Source organism: Anabrus simplex, chromosome 3 (assembly GCF_040414725.1).
Source record: "Anabrus simplex isolate iqAnaSimp1 chromosome 3, ASM4041472v1, whole genome shotgun sequence".
Classification (NCBI taxonomy): Eukaryota; Metazoa; Arthropoda; class Insecta; order Orthoptera; family Tettigoniidae; genus Anabrus; species Anabrus simplex.
In genome coordinates, this window is record NC_090267.1 from 248,311,684 (window position 1) to 248,336,185 (window position 24,502).

The 24,502-nt window shown below is 41.3% G+C and overlaps 1 protein-coding gene across 6 annotated transcripts in view; it reads left to right on the top strand.

The window, feature by feature from the left end:
* The window catches only part of Jupiter (microtubule-associated protein Jupiter), a 398,214-nt gene that overhangs the window by 213,768 nt on the left and 159,944 nt on the right, over positions 1 to 24,502 (top strand). The window contains exon 1 of one of the 6 annotated variants that reach the window (XM_067142975.2): positions 23,363 to 23,418. The exons of 1 other annotated variant lie outside the window; for it this stretch is intronic. The gene's annotated coding sequence lies outside the window, so the exon portion shown is untranslated. Of the gene's footprint in view, positions 1 to 23,362; positions 23,510 to 23,554; positions 23,576 to 24,502 lie in introns of those variants that run through there. 4 more of the 6 variants (XM_067142973.2, XM_067142981.2, XM_067142974.2 and 1 more) reach the window with 4 other exon arrangements.

The window sequence follows — 24,502 nt, forward strand, 5'->3', positions numbered from 1 at the left end:
AAACTCCTCATCAAACAGGTTTCCCTCAAGAAATCATACGCTATATTTAAAACGAAGTGCCCTTCGTTGTATTGATTGCCCCCTCGAAATTGTTCAACTGCAACCGTCGTATTGAAACACCCTCTAATTATCTCGTGATTCCGAAATTAGACGCTCATTGTATGACGCCATATTCTAAGATGGGTGATAGAGAGCGAGATGCTCTACTCTTTTGAGAATTAGTTGGTACTTCACTTGCCTTCAGGCTAGCTGAAGTGGTTCTCACCTTTGTATCTTAGTTGACTTCATTCTTGTTGCGCCTCTTCGAGCATAGGGCTTCCGCGAAACACTTCGGTGGTATAGGAAGGTGTGTTCTGAAACAATGGTTGCTTCTTCAGCATTTTCCCATGAGGTTATTGACCCCCTATAAGTACGGCTAGGGGGTTTTTACCCTGAGGTCATTGACCCCTAGTTGAGTAGTAGGGCTATGGTTGTTCGAGGATTTTGCGTACGAGAGCAAGCCTAGCCTTACACTCGCCATTTTAGAGGGGCCTAACCTCACGCGGCCCAGTTCTACGGTCAGATGCCCGTCCTCGTCTAACCTATTTTTACGGCTGGATGAAATTTTTATAACCGGATGCCTTTCCTGACGCCAAGCCTTCGGGCTGAGCAGCGGTCAATTGGTGAGGATATGACGTTATACGAGGGGCAATAGTAACTTCACGGGCCACTTTGGAGAAGCCGAATCGACGGACCCCCTTGTTTCGGAAAAGTAAAAAAAAAAAAAAAAAATTATTAACCAAACGCACTCATAATTAACATTACAATTGAAGAGCTATCTGAAGGTGTGCTGCCGACCCCGGTCTAGAAAGCAATGAATAACGCCTGAGAGGATCTGTCATGCTGACTATACACTACATAATCTCCAGGCCTTTGAGCTGAATAATTTAATAACTAATATAACATGTTATCCTTACTTCCCTGTCACCTATCACCCCGTTTAGCAACAGAATTAGGTGATGAGTACAAGAAATAATCATTAAACACATGGATAAAATGCAATTACCGTTTTTCATGACTGTTATACTTACGTTACAATGTCATCAAACCGGTGAGCACGGTGTAGAAGAGTCCTTTTGACCTGTTTTTCCTTCTGATAAGACGTAAGAAAAATGCTGAACTCAAGGCTCACCTTCTTTTATTTTTACCCTTTTGCGAGGTGAAAGAACAGGAAGGTGCGGAGGATGAATGAGGAGGGTGCGCTGAGGAGGAGGAGGTGGATTTTATACGTGTAGCACGAATTTCTTTTTCTTTCTTTGGTTCTGCATTTTTCATTTCTTATTTTTCAGTCATTCATATCATATATTAAAAAAAACATAATTAGAAGGATAAAGGAAGAGGAATAGAAGTGTAATATTAAACTATTATACTAAAAAATAAAAGCAATATAGCTTTTTTCTTTTTTGTGTTATTAATCATTGTCAAAATCATTAGTGATTGTTTTTGTATATTGCAAACAAATATAAATATAATTGGTGAAATGTTATCACAATTAGTGATTTTGTATAATGAATTTATATATTTAAATAAATAAAGGAGATAAATGTATTTAAAATGTACGGAATATTAAATTTCTAACAATACATCTTCAGTATAGAAATGAAAATAGAATTTAAAAATAAATTATGTAATCTTTTATGATTTATTGTATTTACAACCAAGCACAATTTTTTTAAGAAATGTAGAAAACTTTGTATTTCAGATTATCTCATCCCCCTTTTACACTTAATCAACATATTTTCATTCAACAATAAGAGTTTATTCAATAAAACGATGTAACATTGTAAAACTACAATAACTTTGTGTTCTGATTATTTACAATTTAGAAAATCATGTCATGACAAACAGTTACATGTTTTTGTATCCCCAAGGTACACTCGTAAGGAAATCACTTTTCCACTGTCGTTTATTATCAAATGCAATTATTGAACATTTATTTTCAATAGTAAAAACATGTCTGCGTGAATGTATTCTCATATGTATACAAAAAGCAGCATGTTTAGAAGCCAGTACGTTACAATACTGTTGTAAATGTAAATGTCTACACTTGAACGCACACCTTTTGCCTTTCGCACAGATTGTGAATTTTCTGTCTCGTACGCATACATTTTTGGTGCTAAATCAATAAACTGTTATAATATTCATACTACATTCATCTTTCACAAGACCTATTACTTTCTTATTAAGGGCCGGTTCTACCACCTATTGGCAAAGTAGCGCGTAACTTGCCCTCCGCATAAAAGGATGTTTTCGTTCGACCACTCCCATGTAGCGCTATCGGCAGCATAAATCGTAGTTACCCGGCGCGTAATTTATCGGCCACTTCGAGGGCCCGATAAGACTTTACCTGCCGGGCAAGTTTTGAGAGTTGAACATTATTAGCTGTATTCCTGATGACATACAACTCAAATTAGTTTAATATACTGAAAAAAGCATTATACTGTGATAGTGATCGATGTTGTATTGCAGGATTTTGAACATTAATGCTTCCTTTGAGTTGCAACGGTCACACCAGCCTTCTCGCATTGGTAGCGTAGGGAACCAATTTTATACGTCAAGCTTTCGCAAAGAAACTCTAAAAGGATATAAAATCAAAACCTATTTGGGAATAGTTTCAAATGGGATTTAATTTTCTACTTTTTCAGTTTTCAGACACCAGGTATAACACTGTATGTATCCCATTTACCCCAAGTTTCGTCGTAGCGTAATGGCTAACGCACCTAGTTCATAATACTAGGTTTGCAGGTTCGAGACTTCATTATGACTAATCTCTTTTATTTTCATTATTAGCGTTGTATTAATCTGTATGCCTCTTTTCATGCGTTTTTTGTTAATATATTTCATTGAAATGTATAATCACAATATTAGGTCTACTAGGAAAATGCTTTATATGTGTGCTACTTATAGAAAGTGATGTTACGATTAATATAGCATATAGGGGTGTACCTCATAGGAGGGACTGCACACAGCAATAAATTCCCGCATGAATAATCACGACCGCCTTGAGGATTCTGTCCATTATTAGTTAATTCCATAGCCACAGTGGCTGGGTGTATGTGATGCCATAACCCCTACAAGGCCCTGTTCAGCATAGCCGCTGCCTGGGTGAGGTACTGATCATTATCATCAGTTGTATCCCCCTAACCCATTCTCTCTCGCATAAGGACACTGCCCTTGAAACGGCAGAGTTGCGATCTCTCGCATAGTGTAAGGGTGAATAGATTAAGAAATACGACGGTCTTGTGATATTGAAAAACATTTATTATTATTATTATTATTATTATTATTATTATTATTATTATTATTATCATCGACATGTCACCAAGCAACTGCTGGGGCTGTATCACTCAGTCCGACAATTATTATAGAGGATCGTAGGTTTGATTCCCCGGCTGATTCGTGAATTTTTATCCCATCATTGATTAAATCCATTGACGTAGGGGGGCTGGGTGTGCTGTCTCAGTCGTCCCTACATCACACTCGTCACCCATAACACTATACCTTTCGGGCGATAACTTGTAGTTTCACATAGCAGATACATTTTACGGTTTTCGGAGACGCTAAGGTGTCGGAAATCAGCCCCGCAGGGAGTTCTTCTATAAATCTATCGAAACAAGGCTGGTGTAATTGGCAACATTCACATACCACGGCACTGTGCCAGAATCGAACCTACCAAACTGGCGCTGGACTGTTCTAAGCTGAATGGTCAGCGTTGAGGCTTCAGAGGATCCAGCCAGAGGGGCTGGCTGGCCAGCTAGCACCAAGCAAATGCTGGGGCTGTATCACTCGGCTAGACATTATTATTATTATTATTATTATTATTATTATTATTATTATTATTACCCGACACCACGGTGAATGAAATATGGGAGACCATGACGATTCCGTTACATACGAAAGGCGATCGAACGGACCCCAACAACTACAGAGCATATCCCTTTTTACCAGTTACAAGGGTCTATCTAACCTTTGTAAAGCGTTATTAAACAGAGTTGAACAACAAACAGATCATTTGATTGGTGAATACCAAGCAGGCTTCAGAAAAGGTAGTTCGTGTTCTGAGCAAATTTGGAATCAGAAGACGATATTAAGGACACGCCGCAGTACCACCACATTTGTCACTTTTGTAGACCTTAAGGAGGCGTATGACTATCGACAGACACTGTTGTGGACATCACAGGTGAGCTCAGTATGTACAAGAAGACCATAGAATTAATTAGCCAGACTCTCACAGACACCTCACGTGAAGTTTCTAGGTGAACTATCAAGAGCCTTTTGAAGTGCATACAGGAGTTCGGCTAGGAGAAGGCATTTCGCCGATCCTTTTTATAGCGTTAGACAAAGTCACCTGGGAATGGGGAAAAGAAATAGAACAATTCAGCTGGTTAGAGGAAATAAAGCAGGACCTAAAAGAAATGAACATCACGGAAGTTACCATCGGGGATCGCAAGGCTTTTGGAAGTCTTGTTGCAACGTTCACGGAAAAGGCTAAAAGAACCACAGGGAAACAATGGACGGAAGAACGCAAGAAACAGCATAGCGAGTTCATGAAAAGATTTGGGGAGGAGAAGTAAACCATCAAGCTAACCAGTTGCAACGCGCTCTGTAAACTGGCATAACGAGACAGAAGAAAAAAAAGATTTTACTAGAGCTAATTTGACTGTTCGTTTTGGACCCACCTCTAAACTCTCACTTGACCTTGCTGTCATCAAATGGTCCATAGCATAAGTTACAACCCTTCCTTGCCTCATCGTAGATCCCAAGATTCGTAAAATAACATCAAACTTCATGAGGTGACAAAAGCATTTCGAACGGGCTGTGTCGTGGTGACGGCTGTATGTCTTCAGTAAAATACTGTTTACATGTTGTAATTCTAAAGGATATTACGTGTTGAAAATCCGGAGTTCCACTGGGGTAGTCGACGCGATCGGCTGTCGATTCAGAAGTGCAACACTTTCCTCGTGACATTCGGCCACCTTAACTTCGAGATGCGAATGTGAAGGGGTGGTTAACATTAAGTACAACTGGGCAACCATATTCTCTTAAAGGTTTGGTACTTCGAAAAACGAAGGAATTTGCAAAAGAAAGGGAAGGGTCATGAAGGGTTTGGAAATGAAGACTCTACTATTCTCCTTTACGTCGCACACAGATAGGGTTTCCGGCGACGATGGGCTAGGAGTGGGAAAGAAGCGGCAGTGCTCTTAAGGTACAGCCCCAGCATTTGCCTGGTGTGAAAATGGAAACCCACGGAAGACCATCTTCAGGGCTGCCGACAATGGGGTTCGAACCCACTATTTCCCGAATGCATGCTCACAGCTGTGCGACCCTAACCGCACGGCCAACTCGCCCGATATGAAAACTTCTTAAGCAGACCCTACACGGTCAGTAATACTGTCAGTACCGAAAAATATTGACAGTAATACTGATCGCGTGTGGACTGGAATGATGGAATGAAGGCCAGTACTGAAGCAGATCCGGATTTCCTGATCTGCGAGCGTCAGTACTGTAGAGTGGTGGGGATACTGACAGTTATACTGACCGTGTGAGTGCGCTTGTCATTATTTCTGTCAGTATCAACGGAGCAGCGGTGGACGACAAATGCGTTTCACACCAAGGCCAAGTAGAGGTGCTTGTGGAACCGTCAAGTAGGCATATTGCAAAAGTTTATCGAGCTATATGAAACGCTGCCAGAATAAACGTACTTAACACAATACTTTACATGTTTCCACAACTGCTGTACTGATGGAAACTGGTGACATTATAGCAGAAAACTTTAAATCTTCAAAATTTATACCAGTTGTAAGATACCTCACTGTCACCGCTAATCTCTCTGCCACCGATAAACAGCACCGCATGTTTGTATTTTGCCTTATTACAAAAGGCTCTACCAATCTTCAAAATTTATACCAGTTGCAAGATACCTCACTGTCACCGATAAACAGCACCGCATGTTTGTATTTTGCCTCATTACAAAAGGCTCTACCATTCGTAGTAATTTCGAAAAAGTACCCTCACGCATTTGGAGATAGTTCTGATAATCTTCTGCTTCGGTATATTGTGTTTCCCTCAACACTTCATATGAGAATACTTTTCTCTTTTCCTAAGCCAATCTTTAACCCATCGTTTACGTTTAAAACTGCGTTTCGTGCAGTACTAATATGATAGCTACAAAATGCCCGTCTTTTACGATCCATTTTGATAGAATACCGCAATTGCATGTTATGAATCTCATTCCGTAGTGACGGTTATTGACTTTATTTGTAAAATGAGAATACCGCAATGGTAAGCTAGTGCACTGGTACTGACCAAAATATTGACAGTAATAATGATCGTGTAAGGTCGCTACAATATTGATGCGTACTGTCAGTATTATTGACTCAGTATTACTGATCAGTATTACTGACCGTGTAGGGTCTGCTTTAGGCTTCGCAAATCTAATACCGTCGGTGTCGGAAGAGAACAAGAGTTGACCAAGGGAAGTCGAGCAAAACAGAGGAAATTGACAAATAAGTTGAAGCAGTGGTAGATGAACGGTGGTCGCTAATCCATGCTTCCAAGTTCAAAGCCGAAGGTCCCCGTTTTAGTCGCCTTTTACGACAGGCAGGGTATACCGTGTGTATATTCTACAGAGGAATGTATTATATCGGAAACACTACTTCAGCGTTCTATTTGAAGTATCTCAAGTTCAAAAACGCGGTGCGCGCGAGGAGAGCCGACCCCGCTAGCGGACTTCGATTGAGCTCGTAGCCTGTCTCTAGGATAACTGACCTCAGAATATTCTATTACTCTACGATTAATAACTTCCATCATATTATTATTATTATTATTATTATTATTATTATTATTATAAGTACACCATCGTGTAGACCACACAAAAGCCTGCGTAACTACTTAGTTTCAGGAAAACCCTTGCAGAATCAACTAAGTTACAACAGATAGGATTGTAGAATTCCGTGTTGCACACGGCAAGTTTTGTATAAAAGGGGCAGGAAGTAAAGGCCTGGCAGTAGGACCTTATTTTCAAACTCTTTGATTTTCTCCATATAATCACTCGCCTCATTTCCTGTTACCTTTCTTATACAGTACAGTTTCAGGTGGAGGACAACGGCACTCCCCGGGCTATTGCGCTGTGGTCCCTCAGGGTGCGTTTTATCTCTCATATTATTTAACCTATATATGTCAGACATGCCCTGTCCACCGCGCGCGAAGATTATATATTATACATGTATGCAGATGACACTGCCATATCCTGTCTCATGGCAACCCCAAATTTATCTTCAGGAAGCAGTCTCCACTTTACGAACCCTGGCTTCGAAAGTGGAGAATCAAAATTAATACAACTTAAGAGTAGTTCCGCTCTCTTTTCTAAACGAACCAGGGACGATATCCAACCACTGATCTTTTTTGGTGAAGTGATCAGATGGTCAAATGTAACCAAATATCTGGGTGTAACCAGACAGAGGACTGACGTTTAAAAACTATGTCATCAGAATTTCGGTCCAGGCGATCCGTCGCCTATTTGAAATTATTCCACTAAAGAAAGGCGGCAATGGGATCAACCTAGGAAACAGGCTCACGCTATATGAAATCTCCATACGGCCAATCCTTGAGCATGCCAGTCCAAAACACACATTGACAGAATACAGCGCGCCCTGAAGAAAGCCTTACGTTTAGTATCTCGCGCGCAATGGATTGAACGGAATCGAGAAATCCACGAAATTTACATCAGAATCCAGAGGATTCCCGTAAAATCTATTCTGTGTAAATTCAAATCCCAGTGAACTCATCGGCTCATTGGAAAATTACATTACTGAAGACTTAGTTTATAAATGCCATGATCCTACTTGACCGAGCTCCCACTTTTAGGGGTCCAGGTCATATTCTGACCAACTCGATTCTGGTCAGGAACGTTACATCACTTCCAATTCCACCTATGCAGCGTAATTAAAATGTGTTATGAATCGCACTCGAGGCCTACGGTGGGAAGGGCTAAAATTGCTCAGTTCGCCCGAACCTATAGAGACGTGTGGTCTGTCTGCCTACCTGCCTAGTCACCAGTGGCATTCCTCATTCCAGCCGTGCCGGTTGGCTGTTGGAGATTCTCCGTCGTGATAGTATGATGTGTTGCACAAATTCAACGAAGTGCACCGTGACAGGTGATACAAAAATTTCCGTGTACGAAAGGGTTTTAACTTCGCACCTTAGTAGAGTTGTTCAAACTTGTATTCCCAACTGACTTTAAATATGACGGAACATTTAACTTTTAATTCAGTCGTATAGCATAATCGTGTAGAACTTCAAACCTTGAGACTGCATTGTAACTTCTGTTTTATTTTGTAGAGACAGTGCGTTTAGACTTAGTGCTTTTGAGTGTAGACTCGAATGTTAGAATATTTGACTCCTTGGTTCAGTTTAATAAGTGATAAATTTAGTGAACGGGACTAAATTAACATTACTGTAAATAGTATTTCAAAGTGTTATCTTCGCTTATGCGTGAACGGGACTAATTTCTCATGCAAGTATTTTTACTTTATGAATCTTAGCGAAGTTATTACCGTAAAAGGTGATATAAAAGTCTCTAAATATTCCTAAACAGGCATAAAACGGTTACCTCTTCATGCTTTTGTGTTCTCTTACAATAAACAGTGTAAACAACAAACGTTCTCTAGTAACAAACAGTGAAGTACACAATTAACTATTTCTTTTGTGTGTAAACTGTGGAATGTGCCATAAGTAAGTGTTCGGTTCTATTAACATTAGAAAGAAGAAAAGTTTATTTAATTTCAAAATATTCAGTGGCAAGTTTCATTAAACAAATGCTCGTGTGTGATCTCATTGACATTTCACTCGATACTAACACTTTTTTTATTTTACAAGTTGTTTTACGTACGTCGCACCGACACAGGTAGGTCTTATGGCAACGATGTGATAGGAAAGGGCTAGTAGTGGGAAGGAAATGGGCGTGGCCTTAATTTGCCTGATGTGAAAATGGGAAACCACGGAAAGCCATCTTCAAGGCTGCCGACAGTGGGACTCTAACCCACTATCTCCCGAACACTGGACACTGGCCGCACGTGAGCGACTGCAGCTACCGAGCTCGGTGCACACACTTTTAATCCCTTCATCGGGAAAACATGACCTCAAACATGTCAAGTGTATTAACTCGAGTGTTCACCTCGCCTTGAACGAATGAACCCTGCTACTAGACCACCTAGACCGTCGTGATGTACCTTCGGTGGAATATTGCATGGCGCTGTGGTGCAGAGGGCTGTTCCATAGGAGGGACAGGCGGAACAGTGTCAACGCGGGACGCCCCCAGCTGCAAGACAAGGGACCATTGGACCATGCATCAACATCAACTGTGTCAAGAAATGATATCGACTTGTTTTTACTGAATAAATCCAGTTTTCAAGCTAAACGGTTATTCAAAATGGCCCTTTCCGTATTCAGTCCACTCCATTGTACCGTACACGCCCTGCTTAAAACCCATGCTCTTAAAGCTGGGCAGGGACGTGCATTTCCTGGTACAATATACAGGGTGCCCCGCAAACGGAGACAAGGCCTAGTATGTTGTGTGGGATGGCGGACTGATCGGTTTTGAACCAGGAGCCCCTGTCCGGCAATGCACGGTTTCGGCGCCGGAGAGTGTCGATGATTGAAGGACACGGGGAAGTGTTTGCCGATGGAAATGCCATTAAAATATGTTGTCATTTAAATTCCATTTAGTCCTCTCCATTTCAAGATCTCAATGAAATTTCGTAATCATAACTGGGGACTTTTACCAAACACGATTATGGTAAATAAGATACCATAGATTTTAAATGCCTTTTAGGAGAGATAATTTTTTCACTTCCTTTATTTAGAAGCATTTGTATACCGATTAGGTACGAGGACGGTTTGAAAAGTACTCGGAATCACCGCTAGATGTCAGTGCTAGAGCAACGAGGTTCCCGCGCAATAATCACATCCTTTGTGAGTGAACACGTGGCGCGTCAGTGCTCTAGCTGCAGGAGTGCTGTAGTGACGACTCTTTGTTCCCGCGTAGTGATTTGTGACAATGGAAAAACTGAGATTCGAGCAGTGATTAAATACTTTGTAAAGAAAGGCATGAAAACAAAGGAAATTCATGCCGACTTTCAGAACACACTGGGGGACTCTACTCCTTCATTTTCAACTGTCGCCAAGTGGACCAGCGAGTTTAAATTTGGTCGGGAGAGCTTGGATGATGATCCGCGTAGTGGACGGCCAAAAAGTGTTAACGACTCCAGAATTTATCGCAAAAGTGCATAAAATGGTCATGGAGGATCGTCGACTGAAAGTGCGGGAGATTACTGATGCTGTGGGGATGTCTTCTGAACGAGTATATTATATTTTAACCGAAGAATTGGGTATGAAAAAAATATCCGCAAGATGGGTACCGCGGCTCTTGACATCGGACAATAAACGCACCAGATTGGAAATATCCGAACAAAGTCTGGCCCGTTTTCAGTGCAACCAACAAGATTTTTTGCGCCGGTTTATGACTACAGATGAAACTTGGGTCCACTACTATACCCCAGAGACAAAACAGTAGTCAAAGCAGTGGAAACATGCTGATTCACCACCACCACCACCACCAAAGAAAGCAAAGGCAGTGCGTTCGGTCGGAAAGGTCATGGCCTCAGTTTTCTGGGATGCAAAAGGCATTCTGCTGATAGATTATCTTCCTACTGGCCAAACAATTACGGGGCAATACTATGCAAACCTCCTATACCAACTACTGGAAAATATACGCGAAACAAGGCCTGGTTTGGCAAGGAAAAAGGTCATCTTTCATCAGGACAACGCTCCGCCGCACACAAGTGTTATTGCCATGACAAAACTTAATGAACTGGGTTACGAATTGTTGCCACGTCCACCTTATTCACCTGATTTGGCACTATCAGAGTTTCATCTATTCCCCAAGCTAAAAATTTTCCTCGGTGGGCGGAGATTTTCTACAAGGGAAGAACTGACATCCGAATTGGAGAGGTATTTTGCAGGCCTGGAGGAATCTTATTTTCGAGATGGGATCAAGGCATTGGAACATCGCTGGACCAAATGCATTAGTCTACAGGGAGACTATGTTGAAAAATAAAAGCAGTTCCACCGAGGTAAGATACTTCATTCTAGTACATTCCGAGAACTTTTCTAAGCACTTACGTACACTCCTCTTCGAAACTAGTCGTCAGATTCCACTAAAATTTTGATACGTGACTTCTAAGACCCTGTTTAGGTGAAATATAAAGTTACAATCTTCCTCCTTGCATTTAAAAAATAAAATTGTTGACATACATGAAGTTTCTTACAAAATTTTGAGTAACTTTCATTTTTTTCTGGACACTGTTCTGCATATAATCACCATATCTTTCACCAGCTGTGTTGTACTCAATCCTGTTAATAACCACCTAAGAAATCAGACCTGTACGAGTAATAGGGCTTGAGAAAAGTACCTAAATAAAGAAATTTTTTGAAAAAACATCTCAATTTAGCACATACCAATGGTGTTAAAACTTCCCAGGACCACACTCATAATCGTTCCTGGCCTCCTCATTTTCTTTCCTCTTTTTGTCTGCCCTCTTTTTCAACCTAGCTTCCTTGGTCATCTGCTGAACAATTTTTTTCAGCTTCCATGACTCTCTGCTAGTATCTTCTGGAGGACACTCTCCATGTTCTTTCCTGATGCCAAGCTTCTCCATAACTTGCAGTATTTTAACACTTCCATCGTTAAAGCATATAACAGCATCAAATACTGCAAGTTTTAAGGTTTTTATTCCTATGGAAACAGTTTTGGGTACCCTTTCCCATATGCAATGCCTGAAGCTTCCATTGGGGTTCTGGGTACGACCATGTAAACATTTAGCTAGCAGCTAAGCAACTGCTTTATCAAGCCTGACAGAAAAAATAAATCAACAATCGCATATCCGTGAGACTTTTCACATTACCGGTATTTACGTAGAAAGTATCATCACAATGATGCTCCAGTGCGGTCAGTTTCTTCTTCTTGGAGGCACTAATAGGTACTGTACATTCGTAGAGTATTCCATTGCTTCACTACAATTGGCTCTGTTTCTTGTTGTGGCAACACGGGAATAATACTTTCCCTTCCCAAATTTCTTAATTTTGCCCATACTCGTAAATTAGATACACAACATAAGAGAAAAACTATTAAAAACACGTCGCTTTCACTAACTTTCTAACCAAAAAACACCTCATGTAAACATACAAGTAATAGGAAGGAAATACGCTGTTCATTTGTTTTTTTGGCCTTCATAACTACTGAGTGGCCAGAGATACCAACTTATCAGTTGACATTTACCACAGACTAGTCAATATAGATAATTGTTTCAGCTGAAACATTTACATTTGCAGATCATTGCAAGCTTGAAAGGAGGGCGTGGTTATACAGACGCCATATGTAAAAGACCGATTTGGGGACTTTAAATTATTATATATATATATATATATATATATATATATATATATATATATATAATTATATCGGCATGTAGGGAATTATCACACCAAAAGAGAAAATTCGAATTTTTGACCGCTAAACACCTCCCAGTGTCCTTACGATTCTGCATTGGCACACTCCAGTACAGAAGTAACGCAGTATGATGCCCATCAACGACTGTGGAGGGATGTAGCCCATGTGTGGGAATATTATTAGGCTGAAGTCGTCCGTCCGCAGTACACAGACGGCTAAAGAGTTGCATACGTTCCGTATTAAGACACCAAATCGAAACAAATTTTCACAGCCGCCTTCAAGTTTCTAAGAGAAGTGTACCTAATCGGTAGACAAATGCTTCTAAATATTTTCAAGAGTGAAAAAAAAATTTTCTCTCCTAAAAGACATTTAAAATATATGGTATCTTGTTTACATAATCTTGTTTGGTAAGGGTCTCCAGTTATGGTTATGAAATTTCATTGAGATATCTTGAAATGGAGAGGACTAAATGGAATTTAAATGACAACATATTTAATGACATTTCCATCAGCAAACACTTCTGTGTCCTTAACAGCAGTGCGACATGTTCCAGTACACAGCTGCGGAAATGAGACATGGAGCTTGCATACGGCGAAGCGCATTGCAATGGTAGAGCTGCTGCCGGATTGTATACGGAACGTTTTTCAAACAGACGTGCCTCATATCATGTCAGGTTCGTGGCCATCGAGAGACGACTGAGAGAAGTCGGACAGTTCTACGTAGGTTGTATGAAGAGTATGGTGATTGACACTCCCGAAACTTCAGCGGAGGACGTTATTGCTCGAATCCACGGAGCGATTGAAATTCTTCAAAGACAACCGCACGTATTGGGTCATGTGTGTGAGGCTCAGCACCGCAGATGTAGGCTCTGCAATGACGTAGAAAGTACACAGTTCGAACGCCGTTTGTAATGAGCCCGATGTGCTACTCATGTTGGGCTTATTGACGACATGTGGAATCAGTTTGCCTTCCCGCACAACTTACTAAGTGTTGTCGGCGGTATATATATCCTGTATATGGGTAGCATGGGTAGACCTGTTAGCTCAGAAAAGAAGTTGAAGGAGCACACAGAGGTGGTTATTGATGTAAGGGGGCAATCAGGTAGTATTTGAGGCCCGTCCCCCGTAGTCCTGGTTCATGTGGTGATTGTGGTTCTTTTAGGGGTAGAACGGGAGAATCATTCCCTCCTATGTTCTAATCGAAGAAAAATGAAGAGGCTGATTCTCTGAAGAATGGAAGTATCGGCAAAATGAAGGTCACGGCCATGAATATAATTGAACAACTCCCTAGATTTGACAACCTTAATACCATCGAGATCAAACGTGTTGACTGTGGTCTGATAAAGCCAACTATGGAACGTTACCGGAAGCAGAAGGGGTTCGTCCCATCAAACAGATACGAAAATAAGACTACAGTATATTTATTCTCTGCCATTGTTCTTTATTGTGGAAACAACAGTCTCCATCTTTCAGTGTCTGTACAGGAATAGGGAACTTGGATCGTGATAGCTTCAATCTAAACGATAAAAATTGGAAATTTTCGCCTTTCTAATTCGCGCATTTTGAAAAGTGTTATTTTGGATTCACCCACCTGGCGACCTTACTTTCTCTGTCTCAGTTTTGAATTATTGTTTCATATTTCATTTTTATACCTTGAGATACCAGCCGACAGTGTTGCCATATGACCACATTTAGATTCCGGATTGTAGTCGAATGACTTACTCAAGCCCTTCATGCTCTCAGAATAGGGTCAAGTGGAACACTTAGCAGAGTCTGACTTGCTCTCTAGAAAGGGAAATCAAGTATTAGTTCCATATCTAAACGTTTCCGGCGCTTTCACAGTGTATTATGTTCTCTTTTGTTTGCAAGTGGTGAGGCGAGATTGTCGAGAGGAAGCGGGCTGGCTCTTCCCCTCGATAGTTGACAAGAACTTCCTTTCTCCTGTCCTACAACGATTAAAGCGCAAAATATATTGTTTTGAAGGCAAGTATGCTTTGTATCTTTTAATCAGGTATTGTTTTAAAGATGTGCCAGATGACTGTAACGGAGGAAGATATGGAACGGCGAACCGAATCTATCAGACGAGTGCATGTATGGCAAGGAGGGTATTTTTTTTGTCAACTAAAATCTTGAAAATGGATTTGCCTTTTCTTTCCTAACATCGAGAAATGTCGGGAATATGTGAAAGAGAAAATATAAAGTATTAAACAGCAATGTTAATGTTTCACAGTTGAAATGGCATCTTGGCCTTTATAGCCCTTGGGTTGGGAATATCACCTCCGCTTACTGAATTCCATTATGTAATATTCAAACCAGGCGATATGTATTTTGGGAAGTAAATCTTTCCAGCACATTTTTTATGTAATAGAAGTCTCTTTTTAGTCCAAAGTGGAAACTCGTGAAAAGTTAGAGAAAACTGTTACGCAGTTTAAATTGTCTCCAGTCAAGGATAACTCTGACTTTTAAGGTAGGTCTTCAAATGATTGTTTATGCCAATGCAGTGGATTGCTGTGTATGGCATGGATATGGCAGTTTCATAGAGAATTTCAAACGAGTTTATATGGAGAACTAAACCTCCTGCGATCCTGAATCTGTATTTACGGCAAGTCTTCTAAATCGTATTCGTATAGCTTAAGTATACGAACGTGTAAATGTGCTTTTTAAGGATTGAATAAACTGGTTACTTATCTACAAAATAAAAACAAAGTAAAATCTAATGGAAAAAAGGAAATACAGTACATTATTACTGAGGTAATCTTGCTTTTGTGTGACTAGAATAATTGTAAGATAAAAATTCTTGTAAAAGAAGTTATGGTTATTCGGAATTTGATACCAAATAGCCGAAATAAAGAAAATCTCGTTGTGAATCAAATCGTGAAAATGACACCAAAGAGATCTAAAAACATTACCGGGACTTAGTTTGGTTATGTTTCTTCCACTTTGATAGTTAGTCGTAAGAATAATTATGCAAATCACTCAATTACTCAATTTGGACAATTTATGAATAGATGAACTCGTTATTTTTAATATCAGCACACGAGAAATAAGGCTTGTAGGATTAACGGACCTCTGATATTGTGAGCATAACCTCTGAACTTCCAATTTTACATGGAATCCGAACCACGGAGATGTGACTTTTCATTTCAGTAATCTTGCTTCCATTGTCCGATATTCAAACCACGGCTCGCACGCCCAGGAGGAGTCTAAATGAACTTAAATAAGATACTTCGGACGCTCTCTCTACAGGTATTTTACGTGGTGACACACTACTGTTAATTCTAGATCCAGTTAAAATTGGTTACTTGCCAGTTGCGACCGTGCCGGATGCGACCAGGCGTTATCGTGCCAATAGCGACCGAGTGGATAAGCATCGTGCCGCATGCGACCCATCAATCACTTGAAATTGTTCTGCAATAAGGGCTGTCACCAAGTGGCAGATTGCTTATAAGTAGCTAACTTGGTCTTTTCTAAAATAAAGGTCTGACACCGTGGTTAGCAGGTTCGAGTGCCGCTGGTCGAAAGAAAAATATAATATTGCTGAATTTACGTCCAAGTAACTACTTTTATGGTTTAAGGAGACGCGGAGGTGCCGGAATTTAGTCCCGCAGGATTTATTTTACGTGCCAATAAATCCACCGATACAAAGCTGACGTATTTGAGCACGTTCAAATACCACCGGACTGAGCCAGGATCGAACCTGCCAAGTTGGAGTCGGAAGACCAGCATCTCAACCGTCTGAGCCACTTGGCCTGGATGAAAAAGAAATTCACCATCAGGATATTGGCTGGCAGGGTGGGAAAGTTGGTGGTAGACAGTTTCTAATCACTAGATTGCATGCCAAAAGCCTGGATTCAAATCGCAGTGTTCAGATGGGAGTGAGGTGAAATGCTGTTGATGGTGATTCGGTCGTCGGATTGAGACGTAAAGCATTGATCAAATCCCTTGGTATTATTCGAGAGGAGTAGGCTACGTGCCGAAACAGAGTTTCATCTCTCCCTACTTCATTATCATAATCCCACATCCATACGCGCAGGCCGTCCACGGAAGTCAGGTAGAAAGACCTGCACCAGGCAAGCCAAACACGTCCTCGGACACTCCTGGTACTAATAGGACACGATAAGTAAGTAGGCCTAAGTCCTAAATGATTTCAGAGAATTCGGATTTTTTTTTTTTTTGCTAGTGGCATGACGTCGCACTGACACAGACAGGTCTTAAAGCGACGATGGGATAGGAATGAGAAGGAAGCAGCCCTGGTCTTAATTAAAGTACAGCCCCAGCATTTGCCTGGTGTGAAAATGGGAAACCACGGAAAACCATCTTCAGGGCTGCCGACAGTGGGATTCGAACACACTATCTCCCGGATGCAAGCTCAGGGCCGCGCGCCTCTAACCGCATGGCCAACTCGCCCGGTGGGATAAGACGTACACGCATCACCATGTTTCGTGTTGTAAAACGAGTTTCGGAGTTATTGAAATGGCATTGCACTTCGTTTAGCTTACGTTATCTTGGGTGATGACACAACTTACCAAATGACAATTTGCTTGTCAACGCCAGTCGCATCCGACACGGTTACAGATTATGCGGTCGCTAGTGGCACGGGTCGCATCTAGCACGCCACCTTACAATTATACCGGTACAGATACCGGAGCCACAGTGACTATTAGGGCCCTTTCACACGATCCACTGCTTGCCACGCCACGCCACTCCACCAGAGGTGTGGTAAAAGGCCGGTAGCGTTCACACGAGACACTTGGTGTGGCGCAACCTCCGTCCACTCTCGTCAACAGCAGGCTGCTGTCGACCGGCCTGAAGTGTCTTCCACTCTGGGCGACCGGAAGCTCTCATCACTGAATCAGATTAGCTCGTTCAGTCAACATATGAGCTACAAGTTCGAAGATTTCGTTTCAAAATGTCGGTTCCATTCATAGATACTGAAAAGTTAATAATAGAAATACAAAATCGGCCTTGTCAGTGGGATTAACGAACGACAGACTATTCAAATAAAAGGCTTCAAATGTGGAATGGAGTTTCCCATGAAGTGATTCCACTTTCTGCCGAACTGGACAACTCCAAAGAGAGAGAAGTTGATATCTAGAGTAATAGGCTATATGTGTTATATGTTAACAATTTTCGATATTACAATAACATGGGTCATTGAAAAATAATTAATCAAGGCTTTTTAGCAGTCTTCATTTCAAAAGAACTGCTTCCAATTAAATTACATAACATTTTCTTATTCGGACAGAACACGATAGCCGCAGTCGCTTATGTGCCGCCATTATCCAGTATTCGGGAGATAGTAGGTTCGAACCCAACTGTCGGCAGCCCTGAAGATGGTTTTCCGTGGTTTCCCATTTTCAAACCAGGCAAATGCTGGGGCTGTACCTTAAAGCCACGGCCGCTTCCCTCCCACTCCTAGCCCTCTCCTGTCCCATCGTCGCCATAAGACCTATCTGTGTCGGTGCGACGTACAGCAAAAAAATCTTATTCGTGAGAACTACCAGTCTTATTTACAGAAGGTAGCTGTAGGTAGCAAGGCCATACTGGTAGCTCACTAAATCAGTCGTTCAAACGGCCAACAATGTGTGCGTCACAAGTTTGAAGTTTTTGTTTCAAAATATCGGCGGAATACATTTTCTCATGTTGGTGTCCTGACGCTGTAAACTTGCTTTAAGGATTGACAACAATTCAGACAAATTCCCACTCATACGAAAGTAATTAAGGAACATTTTTAGATCATTGGTACGTTCATCTAGAAGAACGATGAGTTCCTCGTTCTAGGCGACATGAATTCAATGGATGGACTCAATGAACCTTAGTACTGTTCTTTCACCTCAACCTTCTTTTCGGAAGAATAAAAATCCCAAGGATAATGTGCGCGTCCATGTACCAGATTCAAACCGAGACGCAAATATGAGGTGGGGACGAGAAGTTGCCGGTAAGTTGACGGAAGTGGACGGCAAGTGTCTGAGAAGTGGAGTGGAGTGGCGTGGCAAGCAGTGGATCGTGTGAAAGGGCCCTAATAGTCACTGTGGCTCCGGTATCTGTACCGGTATAATTGTAAGGTGGCGTGCTAGATGCGACCCGTGCCACTAGCGACCGCATAATCTGTAACCGTGTCGGATGCGACTGGCGTTGACAAGCAAATTGTCATTTGGTAAGTTGTGTCATCACCCAAGATAACGTAAGCTAAACGAAGTGCAATGCCATTTCAATAACTCCGAAACTCGTTTTACAACACGAAACATGGTGATGCGTTTACGTCTTATCCCACCGGGCGAGTTGGCCATGCGGTTAGAGGCGCGCGGCCCTGAGCTTGCATCCGGGAGATAGTGTGTTCGAATCCCACTGTCGGCAGCCCTGAAGATGGTTTTCCGTGGTTTCCCATTTTCACACCAGGCAAATGCTGGGGCTGTACTTTAATTAAGACCAGGGCTGCTTCCTTCTCCTTGTCGGCCACTTCCGTCAACTTACCGGCAACTTCTCGTCCCCACCTCATATTTGCGTCTCGGTTTGAATCTGGTCCATGGACGCGCACATTATCCTTGGGATTTTTATTCTTCCGAAAAGAAGGTTGATGTGAAAAAACAGTACTAAGGTTCATTGGGTTCATCCATTGAATTCATATCGCCTAGAACGAGGAACTTATCGTTCTTCTAGATGAACGTACCAATGATCTGAAAATGTTCCTTAATTACTTTCGTATGAGTGGGAATTTGTTTGAATTGTTGTCAATCCTCGAAGCAAGTTTACAGCGTCAGGACACCAACATGAGAAAATGTATTCCGCCGATATTTTGAAACAAAAACTTCAAACTTGTGACGCACACAATGTTGACCGTTTGAACGACTGATTTAGTGAGCTACCAGTATGTCCTTGCTACCTACACCTACCTTCTGTAAATAAGACAGGTAGTTCTCACGAATAAGATTATTATTATTATTATTATTATTATTATTATTATTATTATTTTACAAGTTGCTGTACGTCGCACCGACACAGATAGGTCTTATGGCGACGATGGGACAGGAAAGGGCTAGGAGTGGGAAGGAAGCGGCCGTGGCCTTAATTAAGGTACAGCCCCAGCATTTGCCTGGTTTAAAATGGGAAACCACGGAAAACTATCTTCAGGGCTGCCGACAGTTGGGTTCGAACCCACTATCTCCCGAATACTGGATAATGGCGGCACATAAGCGACTGCGGCTATCGCACTTGGTCCGAATAAGAAAATGTTATTATGTAATTTAATTGGAAGCAGTTCTTTTGAAATGAAGACTGCTAAAAAGCCTTGATTAATTATTTTTCAATGACCCATGTTATTGTAATATCGAAAATTGTTAACATATAACACACATAGCCTATTACTGTAGATATCAACTTCTCTCTCTTTGGAGTTGTCCAGTTTGGCAGAAAGTGGAATCACTTCATGGGAAACTTCATTCCACATTTGAAGCCTTTTATTTTAGTTGAATAGTCTGTCGTTCGTTAATCCCACTGACAAGGCCGATTTTGTATTTCTATTATTAACTTTTCAGTATCTATGAATGGAACCGACATTTTGAAACGAAATCTTCGAACTTGTAGCTCATTTATATGTTGACTGTCTGAACAAGCTAATCTGATTCAGTGATGAGTGAGCTTCCGGTTGCCCAGAGTGGAAGACACTTCAGGCCGGTCGACAGCAGCCTGCTGTTGACGAGAGTGGACGGAGGTTGCGCCACACCAAGTGTCTCGTGTGAACGCTACCGGCCTTTTACCACACCTCTGGTGGAGTGGAGTGGAGTGGCGTGGCGTGGCAAGCAGTGGATCGTGTGAAAGGGCCCTTAGGCCGTGTTCACACTAAGGCGATGTAAGATAAGTGATATATCGTAAGCGCTATACGATACGCGACATGCACAGACAGATACTTGAAATCTAAAGAGAGGTGATAAAAAAGGTTCACGGCTGCGTGATTGCACAACATATCGCAAGTGACATATCTCTCGAAGTGGCACTTGCCAGTCTTTTCAGCGATTACCGATTAGTATCGTACGATATTTCGAGCTGTGAACATGACGGGAAGAAGAGAAGACAATTCTGTAATACCTTTCATTAATTTAGTGGAACTGATTGGTACAATTTGTAAAAAAAATATGTAAAAAAATATCTTTCTTTTTTGCTAGTTGCTTTACGTCGCACCGACACACAGGTCTTACGGCGACGATGGGACGGGGAAGGGCTAGGAGTGGGAAGGAAACGGCCCCAGCATTTGCCTGGTGTGAAAATGGGAAACCACGGAAAACCATCTTCAGGGCTGCCGACAGTGGGATTCGAACCTACTATCTCCCGGTTACTGGATACTGGCCGCACTTAAGCCACTGCCGCTATCGAGCTCGGTAATATCAAATTTAAACAGCTAAATTTTATTAATACTGCTTTTTATATTCATATCTACTTACCTTATTGTAATCAAGTTTTTTTTTTTTTTATCTGAAGAAACGGCCTTCCTGAAGTGTGTACCTATATTTTCAAGGGTTCGTGACACTAGGCTTTTCAGAAAAGGAAAGTTTTCAGAATTCATTCCATAAAACTCCCTGAATTTTGATTCATGTTCAGACAGCTTTCGAGAAACAGCTGAACTATGGTGCAGGCTGGTAAGATTGTAGGTATGTACCCAGTATTTCCTCTTTCTTCTCATCCTACGCTTGAAACAATAAGCCACTACAAGTCTTCCTCACTTGAACTCATATTTGTAACTGATGTAGTGAGAATTGTGTTCTCACCAAATTTTTATCGCCAGCTCGCGCCGATTTATCGCCCAGTGTCATGAACCTTCTTGGCAATATATCGTCGCAATATATTCCTTACTATATATCACTTATCTTACATCGCCTTAGTGTGAACGGCGCCTTAGACTTCACATACGTACACGCGTCTGTTGATCAAGTCAGGAGTCTCTTTCATAAAACAGCAACAAGGAAAACATTGCCTCCTGTGGAACGCGATTCACACTGCTCAAGCAATGCACCTAATATGCCTCGATCACTGTTCTTTTCTAACTCGGCATAGGCTGAAGCAATTATCAGACCAAGAGAAAATTAAAGAAAAATACCTCGGATATATTGTTAATTAACATTCTCGAAAGGCCGGGAATCGAAGACATCTTGAATCGTTATTGGAAATCCATCGCTTCCATATTCTCGCATCAAAAAAATTCTCCGCCAACCAACCTGAAAGACAGGGAAGAAAAGAAATGCTTCGACATGTGCTGACGAATGAGATGCTATCTACCGGAATAGGAAAAAGTTTACGTAGTAACAAAATATGACGGGAGAAACAGTTCACAATTGATACAAGAGATCGCTAGGAACGCGACGTCTTCAGAACAGGCAAACGTACCTTAAAATGATATGATGCGGTTGAAACCTTAGGTTGGCTTTCACACGCTAGCCGACCCCGCTTTGTAGGGGTTATATGCACGATTACCCGGATCTGAGGGCTGGTGATCACAATTGAGCTGTCTGACGGTGAGAGTGCGGTCCCGATCTAGGAAATCATTAATCACGGCAGAGAGGATTCGTCTTGCCGACCACACGACGCCTCATAATCTGCAGACCTTCGGGGTGGGTAGCAGTCGCTTGGTAGGCCATTGCTCTTCGGGGCAGTTGCGGCGTGTTTTTTTTTTTCATACGCTGCCTCTTATGGAATTTCTCTTTGACGAACATAAGTCTTGAAAGTCCCTTCTCACACGTACGTCGTCGAAAAAAAAAGGCACCAAGAATGTTGCCTTTTTGGCAGTCACATTGTGCTTTAATCCAAAAGTCAGAAGATATTTAGAAAATACTTCAGGGCAGTTTGCTTACCTTCCAATAGGTTGTGAGCCTAAAATTTCCCATTAGATATTATTAGGTTCCACGTAACAGTTCTCTTTCATATAAAGTACCCTTTCTAGTATAATTTGAAGATTTTATTCCTGTTTCAAAATTATGCTCAGCCACTTCGTTGCGTACCACTGGACACCACCAAGTACCACCGGTTGAAAAACGCGGCAGAGAGAGAGTGTGTGTGTGTGTTTTCTAATACGGCAGTCTGATTTCGTCCTTACTTCACTTGAAGACTATCTGCGGCCAACAACGCACCAGTTCACCACACTTGTAAATTTTAAGATATTAATAAATAGTGTGTCTTGGCATTGTATCAGCCATTGGCTGTAGTGTGTTATTCAGTCTTGATTTATAGATCTAGGTTTTTCACCTGTTCTGAATACCACAAGGAAAATACAACCAGCGAGAAAGTTCGGGGCTGATTTTCTTTCAGTTCTCTTAAACATCAATACAGTACAGTACATATGCTAAACCACAACACGTTTGAAATAATTTATCGTAAACTTGTATTGGGTTATGTAGATAACGGTATACAGTCCGAGCGTTTTAATTGCACATATTTTTCCTCTCGTGTACATAAGAACGAATTATTCTCCTACTTCTGATATTGATCTTGAAATCTAGTCTGAAAGAAAGAAAAAAAGGATTTGGGTGGAGCTGAACAAACAACTAGTTATTCCAGAAGAATGCTATGTAATTATTTTTGTTGACATCCGTGTGTGATTGAACACCCCCCCCCCCCCCTGACATGTTTTGACGGATGATCGCGTAATTCAATAATGCTATGATGCCTGTCTGCTTGTGTGTTATGAAAGGGAAGCTTGTTAAACCAGTTGTGAATGATGTGTCATAGCTGAGTATTCCGTATTTGGTGTTGATGGTGTGGCAGGCTTGGCAACTCTGTATCACACAGCACCACGCTCCCACGTGTGTTCCCTAGTTGGGCAGCGTTGGGCGGCAGCTTGCTCTCGGGGTCTTTAGGTCCTCACCAGTTCTCTTCTGTCTTCAGGTGCTGCTGTGCTTGTAAAGTGTGCCTGCTTTGTGATTTTTAGTTTCACTTTTTTCCCGTAAAAAGAGAGAGAAATTGATCTTGATATTGGGCAAGTTTAGTGTCGTTAACGTTTAAAGAAATCAAGAAACCAGTTGTTACACATTTATATATTCGTGTAATTTGAATGTTCTAATTACGTTAAACATACTTATAAGCAGTTAGGAAACACCATTTTCGATTGTAACATGATACATATGTAGATAACGTGCGGAGTTTTTATGCCACTTATTACGTATATCTAGTTGAAGGTGACTGGAATACAGATGCATGCTTCTATATAATACCACCTGGTACTTTATTCTTGGCAGATATTGCATGCTTATTTCAACTGTTGTTTTGATACGGTATGTTCCATGTTTGTGATTTGAAGGGGTTTCTTTCTTATTAACATACGCGGAAAATGCGTGTTAGTGAATCTCTGCTTATTTGATTGATTTCCATCGTTATTTTTCATTTTAATTGATGTCAACATGTCTTCGTTTATTACTAGTTTAACTGCAGAACAAGAAAGGCTTCATAACTGTGTGGTATTAAGGTATTTGTTTTACAAGTTCTGGGCATCCTGCGTTACCTTCAACTCAAGTTATCACAGCACTTTGCTATATCGAATTACTTTTACTGAAAACCCCTAAATTTTACCCCATTTAAAGATGTAATATATGGAGGTCTGCATAGCGAACCAGGATCTTTCCACATCGTATACGTTGTAATAGCCCGGATTTCAAAGAACAAATATAGGTTAGAATACAAACGTATTTCAGCGAGTATCAAGTGTCTTTCCAGCCCCTAGCACGGTTCTGCAGTGAGATTTGCATACATATCAGGGTTACGACCAATTAGAACCTTACAATTTATGAAACTACATAACGGTAGAGCGGAATGGACGCTACATGCTACTCGCTTAAATAAGTTTGCATTCTAACTTATTATTTACAGGTCCAATCTCTATAATAACAAATCTTCATTGTTCGTCGTCAGAAAACTTCCTTTGTGCTGCTGTTTGCCCAGTAGATTTGAAGGAGTCGCAAACTGATTCCACCGC